Below are 12,171 nucleotides of genomic sequence, written 5' to 3' on the forward strand. Positions count from 1 at the left end.
CTTCATGGTTTGCTTTCCTTAAATTGCTACAGAATTTGGATCCTGGGACAAGGCAAATACTATGTCTTTTATGCCTTTTGTAACCTTTACAGAATCTAGCATTCTGTAGGCATTAAGTAAACACTGACATCAAATAGATCAATACTGAGAAAGATAGTATATTGAGGTATAATGTATATTTGCCTTCTGCCTGCTATAAGAATTATATTCTTGTGGTTATTTTAGGAGTTGGGGGGTGGTGCATGTAGAATACAATTGAACTTTAAGTTTTAAACTCTGGAGAATGATGCCAAATGATCTCCACAGAAATCTCTCCAACTTGCTACATGCTTGGTGAATCAGTCTATAATATTTTTTCATTCATTAGATTCTGGGAACTTTTCCTATATTATGAGTAAACAAGTTCTAACAGTAGCTTATTCCATGAGTAAGTTTTCTCAAAGGGATCCTTGGCTAGTTTATTTATTTATTTTTAAAAATTATTTATTTGGCTGTGTTCAGTCTCAATTGCAGCATGGGGGATCTGGTTCCCTGAATGGGAAGGAAACCCAAGTCCCCTGCATTGGGAATATGGAGTCTCAGCCATGAACTACCAGGAAGGTCCCCTGGCTAGTTTTTATTTTACAAGAGGTATGAACATTTTATAAACCGAACTATCTAGAGTTGACCTATGCAATACCAGAGGCACATGCGGCTATTTGCATTTAAATTATTTGAAATTAAATGAAATATGATTGATTTCCTCAATCCCAGTGGGCGCATGTCAAGTGCTCAATACCAGGTGTGGCTAGTGACTGCTGTGTCGGACGTGTAGATTACAGATTTTATTGCTTCAGAAAACTTTCTGGATAGTGCTGACCTAGAGCCATCTACTTGGAAATGACCTTGGTGTGTCAAGGATGGGCTGTTTTACACAAACACGCGATCTGTGTTTGCTCTCAGTGTTATGTCTGTGTACTTGCCAGTTTCTATTTAGGAATCCTGCAAATCCCAGGGCAGCTCTCAACTGATAATGGGATTGTGCTGGTGTGATTAAGTCTCTCTCTCACTCCTGCAATGCACAGAGCTGAAGCAGGCTTGGGGAAAGGGGTGAGAGAAGTTAAAGCATCGTGTCCAAGGATGTTTCTCTGAAAGATACATATGCCTCTCTGCCAGTGAAAGACCAATGAAGCTACAGATGCATTTAAAGAAGTGTCCCTCAGAGCCTTGAGTCATAAAATGATACCCAGGGAGACCACATCTGCCCATCCTTCCAGGGTTCTTTGACGTTGGTTACACTGTCAGATTCCAAGCCTGCCCCAGGGAGTTAAGGATCTTCCTTTGTTTACTCAGGGCTTCCCTGGTGGCTCAGCTGGTAAAGTAGGACTCAAGTCATTCAGGAAATCAACCCCGAATATTCACTGGAAGGACTGATGCTGAAGTTGAAGCTCCAATATTTTGGTCAGCTGATGCGAAGAGTGGACTTATCAGAAAAGACTCTGATGATGGGAAAGATTGAGGGCAGGAGGAGAAGGGGATGACAGGATGAGATGGTTGGATGGCATCACTGATTCAATGGACATGAGTTTTGAGCAAACTCAGGAAGAGAGTGAAGGACAGGAAAGCCTGGTGTGCTGCAACCCATTGGGTTGCAAAGAGCCAGACAGGACTTAGTGACTGAACAACAACAACGACTCAAGTCATAATGTCAATACATCGAAGATAATTGAAGAGGTCCAATAGAAGCACTTCCTGTGCTCTTTGTGGCCTTGATCTTGGAACACCGTTAGGGGTCTTAGAGCCGGGATGCCGGTTTTTGGCTGATGATGACCTGAAGGTGAATGGATGCTGTCGAGGATACAGGAGATGCTGCGTCAGCATCTGAGCCTACCATATAAGTGCGTATCATGCCCTTGGAGGAGCTTCCCTGGTGCCTCAGTCAGTGAAGAACTCCCCTGCCAATACAGAAGACGCGGCTTCAATGGACATGAGTTTGAGCAAGTTCAGGGAGACAGTGAAGGACAGGGGAGCCTGCTGTGCTGCAGTTCGTGGGGTCACAAAGAATCGGATATGACTTAGTGACTAAACAACAACAGCAACAACAACAACATTCCCTTAGGGAAGAACATGTGTCCTATGCAAAGAGGTAGGACGGTCCTATTTGTGGGTAGACTGACCCAGGTGAGACCAAGATGAGAATGTGGGTCTCAGACGGAGGAAGAGATGGGCTATTCCAGGTGAAGGGGTTCGGGCAAGTAGAATGGGATAGATGGTGGTCCAGCAGGCCCTTGTAGGACGTGTAGGTCAGAGGAGCTGTCACCATACCCATCCACAGGACTGACGGGGCATGAGAGGTGGCCAGGCCTGCACAGAGAAGGCCCCTGACGGTTGCTGGGCCACAGGTAGGGGGACACAGCCAAGCTATGGACAAGTGACCGGGAGGGAGTCAGGTAACAAAGACACGGTCTCCTCCCTCTGCTGCTCACCAAGCCCGACCAGAGCCAGGACTTCAGGGAGCTTGCTGCTGGCATCCACGCAGGATGGAGAGGGGTGAGTGTGGCTGATGGATGGGAGAGGCAGGGAGAAGACACCTGATAACATTTAGGAAACAGAAATTGAAGCATCGAGAATGTGCTTGTGATGTCACAGGGAAAGATGTTGTGCCTGGCAGGGTTCCACTTCTTCTTGGGGTGAATCCATTTACCCCAAGAGGACACACGTTGGAGGAAAGGAATTTGGCTGCATTGAACTTTAGTAGGTTTTATCTTTGTTGATGCTTCAGTAGAACAAAGGGATTGAATGGTGACCTCCTGAAGTCCATCCTGGAGATGCCCGCTTCCCCACTCCCCTGACCTGTCCTCACCTGACATGGTCCACTTCTTAGGACCGAGGTCGCCCTGCTCCAAGTGTGTGCAGCCTTTCCTCATCCCTGCAGTGTTTGGAAGGAGCCTCATTCCCCTGCAGTTGATAAATATTTAATTCTCACCCTGCACCGCTTGTAAATCATGCCACAGGCCATGGCCTCGAGTGAGGCTCACGCTCTAACATTTATGAAGCAGGTGCCCGGGGTTCTCAACTTGGAAAGGCAGAATCTGAGGCAGCAGCCTGGGTCCAGAGCTGAAACAACCCCACAATCGTCTTCTTTTGTTGAGTGAGACATGTTATTTCTAAGACTATAATGAGATTCTGACCCTGCAGGCTGGTGGGAAGATTTGTGAGAATCATCGCTTACCCTATGGCTTCAGACGGAGTGGTTCGTGCCTGGCCTCATAATCGTACTGGGTTGACAAAGCAGACAATTTATAAGATTCTAGTAACGTCTATGGGGGAAATGTAGCACAGGATGTATTGATTATATTTCTCTACAGAAACCTTAAGAATGTAGGATGTTTCATAGAGTAACTTAATTTAGCAACTCTTGGTAATGCTCCAATTTCATGGCTAATAAAGTCTAAGGTAGTTCAAAGAATAGCACATGATTGTCTAAATCAAAAACTAATTTAAAAAATTACAGTTGATCTAGTTTCGTTTGTTTCACTCAGAACGGACAAATTGGACTGAACTAAAAGGCAGTGCAGTCAGCCTGGAGGCTTAGAGTAACCTCTTCACAGTTGTGCCGTGTATGTGTGTGTTTTGTGTTTGTGCGTGTAACCGTATGATGTGTGTATGTGTGTGTGTGTGCTGTGTGTGTGTGTTTATTTGTATGGTGTGTCTGTATGTGTGCTGTTTTTTGTATATGTGAATATATCTGTTTGTGTTCTGTGCTTGTGCATGTGAGTGTATGACGTGTGTGCTGTGCGTGTGTATTTCTATGGTGTGTGTGTGTGTGCGCTGTTTTTGTTCATGTGCATGTTTATGTGTGTGTTCTGTGCTTGTGCATGTGAGAGAATGATGTGTGTGTTCTGCATTTGTGTACCTGAGTGTTTGCTGTGTCTGTGTGTGTGAGCGCTGTTTGTGCCGTGTTTTTACAATGTGTGTGTGCCTGTGTATGTTTGTGTCTGTATGTGTGAGTGTATATGGTATGTCTGTACATGTCTGCATAAGGAGCAAGATTAAGGGGTGAGACACTGGTGTTGTGTCCCCCATGGTGGCTAGTGAACTACAGCTCCTGAGTCAAGTTCAGCTGCTACTTAGCTCTATATGGCCCATGAACTAAGAATGGTTTTTACATTTTTAAATGGTTGAAAAAAATCGAAAGAATAATAATGTTTTATAAGGTGAAAATTATGTGAAATTCAAATGTCAGTGTCTACAAGCAAGGTTTTATCAGAAGCCAGTCAATGTGGATGTGTTTTCTGTGGCTACATTCAGGCCTGATGACAGAATTGAAAAGAGCTGTGGCCAAGACCATTCAGCCCACAAAGACCGATGCAGTCACTCTGGTCCTTTGAATCAGTGGTGTGCTGACCTGCCTCCGCACAAGGACACTTTCCTGGCTTACGTCAGTGAGTCCTCACTTAGTCCAGTGTGGTCCCAATGAGCCAAGTGAAGTCACAAGATACAGTCCCAGAGAGACCCGTGTGCCTCCTGACCCCAGGCCTTTCAGACTCCAGGATAGGTTCTCTGCCTGCTGTGTGTGCTGGGTGACTCTCCCCTGCCTCTCCACTGCTCTTAGGATGAAGTCTCAAACCTTGCCATGGCCTGCGAGGCCCAGCTGAGTATTCCCCCAACCCTCCCTGGCCAGGCACCACTCTCTACACTCTGGTCACTGCAGTGTGGAAAGTACCACAGGGATCTATGGGTCCACCCACCCCAGGGCCTTTGTGCCTACTTGGATCATCCGCTCCCCTCTTCCTTCACTTTATGCAACTCCAGCTGGTCCTTCAGCTTCTCTCTGGTAAAGCCTCTGGAGGCTTCTGCACTGTTAGTTGGCTACTCTGGCTGCTGTGGTTCTGGGTGGGAGCTGGCCACGCAGAAAGATGCCTGAAATTTGGGAGGTGGACATGAAGGCCCAGTGACAATGCATGAGAAAGGGTGGGGTGGGGCTCAGGTGCCCTTGGACTTCACTCCTGCCCAGGCTGGCCTGCTGCCTGACCTGCAGCCCTTCTGGCTTGCCCATGACCTTTTTGCCTCTTCTCTGGGTCCTGGCAGGTGTGTAAAGCTCTGCAGGGAAGGTTGCTGGTTTCTGTAGGGCACCTGTGTCGTTGGGGTGTTCGAGCTGAGACAAAAGCTGTGTTTCTTCCCAGGTTCTAGTTCATGTGGCTGCTGACTATCGTTTCACATCTATCTCACTCTTCTGCTGTGGTCTGACTGCAGGGGCCATGCTCACCTGGGCTTCTCAGCTTCCCTCACAGGCCCTGTCTAGGGCCTCTTTTCTGACCCTCCAATCCTCCCCTTCTGGGCCTTTCCTTCCTCAGCATATTCTGTGATGTGGGAGGTGGAATTCTGATGATTAATCCCTTATTCTGACTTTTGAGAATCTCTTGGACTGCAAGATCAAACCAGTCCATCCTAAAGGAAACAAACCCTGAATATTCACTGGAAGGACTGATGCTGAAGCTGAAGGCTCCAAATCCTTTGGCCACCTGATGCGAACAGCTGACTCATTGGAAAAGACCCTGATGCTGGGAAAGATTGAGGGTAGGAGGAGAAGGGGGTGACAGGATGAGATAGCATCACTGACTAAAGGGACATGAATCTGAGCAAATTCCAAAAGATAGTGAAGGACAGGGATGCCTGGCATGCTGCAGTCCAAGGGCTCGCAGAGTTGGACCCAACCAAGCAACTGAACAACATTCTGTATCGGAGCTTCCTGCTTCCTTGATGGAACTCTGATTCCTTCCCTGCTGGGTTAATGCCTCGACACAATTAATATGTCACTTTTGCTGTCGCCTTCATTGCACTAATGACGTAATCGTGTAATTAATTACTGACTGGCTACTTTCCCATTAAATTCCGGGAAGGTGGGCTGGCTCCTTACCCATCAGCTCCCTGTGGCCCTGGCGTTGTTCCTATCAGGGCAGGTGTGTTCCACATGGTGGATACACTGCTGCAAAACGAATGATTCATTTCAGAAGCAGCCTGGGCACATGGAAATCGGTTTTGCTCTTCTGCTGTGGCTCACCTTATTTTCAGAACCTCCAGGCTTTCAAGGCCCATTTTGACTAATGCATGTTAGTGGCTACTCTCCCTTCCTTGGCTCATCTGGTTCCACAGTATCTCCAGTCAAGGGGACCCAGGCACCAAACTGTGGCTCAAAGATGCACAGTTAAGGTAATTGCTGTGATTTTTTTTATTTTTGGAGGAGTCATTACTGAGTTAAATTTTCCTTTTTTTGGAGACTAGAGGCCTCCAAAAGCCTGGTTGCAGGGGAAACAGCCTGCAAAGAAGCAACTGGGCTCGCAGCCAGCTTGCCCTGTGACCCTGGGCACATTGCCTGGCTCGTTTCAGTTTTGTGGCCTCTTTGGTCAATGGTGTGGCCCTTCTTCTTGTGTAGGTGGAATGCTTGAACTTCTTAGTGATTGACATTCCTGGAGACTTTCAGTTGAAGGTGGGTTTCTAGATTTCTACAGCACTAGGGAAAAGTCTGCAAAATGTTCAAATGTCCCATCAGACATCCTACATAAGTGACAAATCTGTATCATCAAAAATCCACAAACAATAAATACTTCAGAAGGTATGGAGTGAAGAGAACCTTCCTACACTGTTGGTGGGAATGTAAATTGGCGCATACACTATGGAGAACAGTATGGAGGTTCATTAAAAACCAAAATTAGAGGTTCCTTAAAAAACTAAAAATAAAGTTGCCATATGATACAGCATTCCTGCTCCTGGGCATATATCCAGTGATTAATTTAACCTGAGTCTATTTTTCATTATAAATATCTCACAATTAATACAAGCATAAAGTATATTTATCATGCACGTAAGGTACATTGACTTCTCTAAAACACAGTTACCTTGACAATCAACAGAAGATTAAAGGTGGTTTAGGGAGGAGCTTCCTCAAGACTTGTTCGCCATACTGGAAAAGTGCATCCCCAATAGCACTGCTATTCTGAGTATTTGAGTTGCTCATACAATGCCCAGGGATCCGTCCGGATTTATAGCAGCTGCATCCGGGTATTTCTCAGCGTGACTCAGGGATCTGATGACTTCATATGTCTTCTGGTATGGTCCTGTGCTTGTGTGTTCACTCGTGTCCGATTTTTTTGCGATTCTTTGGACTGTAGCCCGCCAGGCTCCTCTGTCCATGGGGATTCTTCAGGCAAGAATACTGGAGTGGGTTGCCATGTCCTCCTCCAGGAGAGTTTCCCAACTCAGGGATTGAACTCATGTCTCCTGCATTGCAGGCAGATTCTTTACCTGCTGAGCCACTGGGGGTCCTACCAGGCCTTATTTTTGTAGTCTTATAAATGACTTCCCTTTCATATCACCTTAATTAGTTAAACATTTATCTGATTAAAGTATAGTTGATTCAAAGTGTTGTGTTAATCTCTGTGATACAGCAGAGCTGTTCAGTTATACATATACAGACATTCTTTTCCATTATGGTTTATCATTGGATATTGAATATAGTTCCCTGTGCTATACAGTAGGACCTCATTGTTTATCCATTCTGTATATAACAGTTTGCATCTGCTAATCCCAAACGCCCAATCCATCGCTCCCTGCTCCTTGGTAAGCACAAGTCTGTCCTCCACATCTGTGAGTCTGTGTCTATTCCATAGATAAGTTCGTTTGTGTCATATTTTAGATTCCACATGTAATATCATTTGATATTTGCCTTTGACTTATGTCACTTAGTATGATAATCTCTAGGTCCATCCATGTGGTTGCAAATGGCATTATTTCATTCTTTTTTATGACTGAGTAGTATTCCATTGTATTTACATACCACACCATTATCCATTCATCTGTCGGTGGACATTTAGATTGTTGTCATGTCTTGGTTATTGTGAATAGTGCTGCTATGAACTTAAAAGTGCTTTTCATTTTTTTTTCTTTTAATTTATTTTTAATTGAAGGATAATTGCTTTACAGAATTTTGTTGTTTTCTGTCAAACCTCAACATGAATCAGCCATATGTATACATATATCCCCTCCCTTTTGAACCTCCCTCCCATCTCCCACCCCCCTAGGTTGATACAGAGCCCCTGTTTGAGTTTCCTGAGTCGTACAGCAAATTCCCATTTGCTATCTATTTTACATATGGTAATGTAAGTTTCCATTTTACTCTCTCCATATATCTTACCCTCTCCTCCCCTCTCCCCATATCCATAAGTCTATTCTGTATGTCTGTTTCTCAGTTCAGTTCAGTTCAGTTCATTTCAGTCACTCAGTCGTGTCCGACTCTTTGTGACCCCATGAATCGCAGCACGCCAGGCCTCCCTGTCCATCACCAGCTCCCGGAGTTCACTCAGACTCACGTCCATCGAGTCAGTGATGCCATCCAGCCATCTCATCCTCTGTCGTCCCCTTCTCCTCCTGCCCCCAATCCCTCCCAGCATCAGAGTCTTTTCCAATGAGTCAACTCTTCGAATGAGGTGGCCAAAGTACTGGAGCTTCAGCTTTAGCATCATTCCTTCCAAAGAAATCCCAGGGCTGATCTCCTTTAGAATGGACTGGTTGAATCTCCTTGCAGTCCAAGGACTCTCAAGAGTCTTCTCCAACACCACAGTTCAAAAGCATCAATTCTTTGGTGCTCAGCCTTTTTCACAGTCCAACTCTCACATCCATACGTGACCACAGGAAAAACCATAGCCTTGACTAGACAGATCTTAGTCGGCAAAGTAATGTCTCTGTTTTTCAATATGCTGTCTAGGTTGGTCATAACTTTTCTTCCAAGGAGTAAGCGTCTTTTAATTTCATGGCTGCAGTCACAATCTGCAGTGATTTTAGAGCCCCCCAAAATAAAGTCTGACACTGTTTCCACTGTTTCCCCATGTATTTCCCATGAAGTGATGGGACTGGATACCATGATCTTCGTTTTCTGAATGTTGAGCTTTAAGCCAACTTTTTCACTCTCCACTTTCACTTTCATCAAGAGGCTTTTTAGTTCCTCTTCACTTTCTGCCATAGGGTGATGTCATTTGCATATCTGAGGTTATTGATATTTCTCCCGGCAATCTTGATTCCAGCTTGTGCTTCTTCCAGCCCAGTGTTTCTCATGATGTACTCTGCATATAAATTAAATAAGCAGGGTGACAATATACAGCCTTGATGTACTCCTTTTCCTATTTGGAACCAGTCTGTTGTTCCATGTCCAGTTCTAACTGTTGCTTCCTGGCCTGCATACAGATTTCTCAAGAGGCTTGTCAGGTGGTCTGGTATTCCCATCTCTTTCAGAATTTTCCACAGTTTATTGTGATCCACACAGTCAAAGGCTTTGGCATAGTCAGTAAAGCAGAAATAGATGTTTTTCTGGAACTCTCTTGCTTTGTCCATGATCCAGCAGATGTTGGCAATTTGATCTCTGGTTCCTCTGCCTTTTCTAAAACCAGCTTGAACATCTGGAAGTTCATGGTTCACTTATTGCTGAAGCCTGGCTTGGAGAATTTTGAGCATTACTTTACTAGCATGTGAGATGAGTGCAATTGTGCAGTAGTTTGAGCATTCATTGGCATTGCCTTTCTTTGGGATTGGAATGAAAACTGACCTTTTCCAGTCCTGTGGCCACTGCTGAGTTTTCCAAATTTGCTGGCATATTGAGTGCAGCACTTTCACACCATTATCTTTCAGGATTTGAAATAGCTCAACTGGAATTCCATCCCCTCCACTAGCTTTGTTTGTAGTGATGCTTTCTAAGGCCCACTTGACTTCACATTCCAGGATGTCTGGCTCTAGATGAGTGATCACACCAATGTGATGATCTGGGTCATGAAGATCTTTTTTTGTACAGTTATTCTGTGTATTCTTACCACCTCTTCTTAATATCTTCTGCCTCTGTTAGGTCCATACCATTTCTGTCCTTTATCGAGCCCATCTTTGCATGAAATGTTCCGTTGGTATCTCTAATTTTCTTGAAGAGGTCTCTAGTCTTTCCCATTCTGTTCTTTTCCTCTATTTCTTTGCATTGATCGCTGAAGAAGGCTTTCTTATCTCTTCTTGCTATTCTTTGGAAGTCTCCTTTGCTTTTTACTTCTCTTCTTTTCACAGCGATTTGTAAGGCCTCCCCAGACAGCCCTTTTGCTTTTTTGCATTTCTTTTCCATGGGGATAGTCTTGATCCCTGTCTCCTATACAATGTCACGGACCTCAGTCCATAGTTCATCAGGCACTCTATCTATCAGATCTAGGCCCTCAAATCTATTTCTTACTTCCACTGTATAATAATAAGGGCTTATCACAAGAGAAGACTCTACACATGGACATCACCAGATGGTCAACACCGAAATCAGATTGATTATATTCTTTGCAGCCAAAGATGGAGAGGCTCTATACAGTCAACAAAAACAAGACCAGGAGCTGACAGTGGCTCAGATCATGAGCTCCTTATTACCAAATTCAGACTTAAATTGAAGAAAGTAGGGAAAACCGCTAGACCATCCAGGTATGACCTAAATCAAATCCCTTATGACTATACAGTGGAAGTTTCTCAATTACTGCCCTGTAAATAAATTCTTCAGTACTGTTTTCTAGATTCTGTATATGTGCATTAGAATATGATATTTATCTTTCTCTTTCTAACTTACTTCACTCTGTATAATAGGTTCTAGGTTCATCCACCTTATCAGAACTGACTCAAAGGTGTTCCTTTTTATGGCTGAGTAATATTCCATTGTGTATATGTACCACAACTGCTTTATCCATTCATCTATCTAAGTTATTTCCATATTCTAGCTATTGTAAATAGTGCTGCAATAAACAATGGGATACCTGTGCCTTTTTCAATTTTGGTTTCCTTTTTCATAATTTTTCAATTATGCCTAGGAGTGGGATTGCTGGGTCATATGGTGGTTTTATTTCTAGTTTTTTAAGGAATCTCCATACAGTCTTCCATAGTGGCTGTATCCATTTCATCTCTTCCCTGTCATTTTTCTTAACTGTTTACATTCTCCTTGGAATAATTTTGAATGTTGGAGAATTATCAATGATATCAGAGCCTCATGGTTATTATAGTTCTGGGCTTAATGTTGTCTTGTTTGCAAAGCTTATTTCTTCTGGTGCTGAATTCAGTATTTACATGCAGCAAACACATCAATTAAAATTGGATGTGGGTCCCCCTTCTGCCTAGGATGGATAAAGCTGGAAAGAACATCACTCAGACTTTCAGGAGAAGAAACCAGATAAGCCACAAAGTTGTAGTTTTTCCTGAACTCACCATAGGGGCAATCGAGTAGCCTGAATTTCAAGGGGCAAAGTTCTTCCCTCCAGTCACAAGTACTGCCTCAGAACAGAGATGAAGTCACTGCTGTCATCAGAGTGTTCCAAAGAAGTCAGAAAAAATTTTAATTAATTGCTACAAACCTAGTGTGGCCTAACATGGCAGCAAAGAGACCCCTAGACTTAATGGGACTTGGACCTACCCCCAGACTCTCTCCTATGGAACTCCATCAGAAACTCTCCAGGCAGACTGGGTGTAGGCTGGAGAGAGCCCAGCTGGTAATGCAGCCCTGCAGACTATGTTAGATACCAATGCAGGGGCAGAGTGAGGAGGGAGGAACAGTAAACCCCACCCTAATGCCCGATCCATCACTTGAAACCTTAAACTGATATGTTCAGTTGCTCAGTCATGCCCAACTTTTTGTGACCCCATACCATAGCTCACCAAGCTCCTCTGTCCGTAGGATTTTCCAGGCAAGAATACTGGAGTAGGTTGCCATTCCTTTCTCCAGATAGGAAAGGAGGCAGTGGGGTTTGTAGCCTCCAAGATGCAGGTACACACCGGTTGATGCTGAAGGAAGGAAAGAAGACAGACCCAGTACCTGGAGAGACAACTCCTCTACCTGGGAGTTGTTGTTGTTGTTCGGTCACTAAGATGTGTCTGACTCTTTGTGGCTCCATGGACTGTAGCATGCCAGACTTCCCTGTCCTCCACTATCTCCAGGAGTTTGCTCAAGCTCATGTCCATTGAGACGGGTGAAGGGAGCACTGGGCCCAGGATCCTACACTGACACCACTAGCATCTCCTGTCACTGGGGAGGGCAGGGAGCGCTCTTGTAGGACTCACTGCAGATGCAGAGCAGCTAGACCTTCATGGGAAGGAGGCTCAGGGATATCCACAAAGCTCCACCCTCAAGTCCCAAGCCCA

The sequence above is a fragment of the Capra hircus genome, chromosome 1 (genome assembly GCF_001704415.2).
Source record: "Capra hircus breed San Clemente chromosome 1, ASM170441v1, whole genome shotgun sequence".
Taxonomy (NCBI): domain Eukaryota; kingdom Metazoa; phylum Chordata; class Mammalia; order Artiodactyla; family Bovidae; genus Capra; species Capra hircus.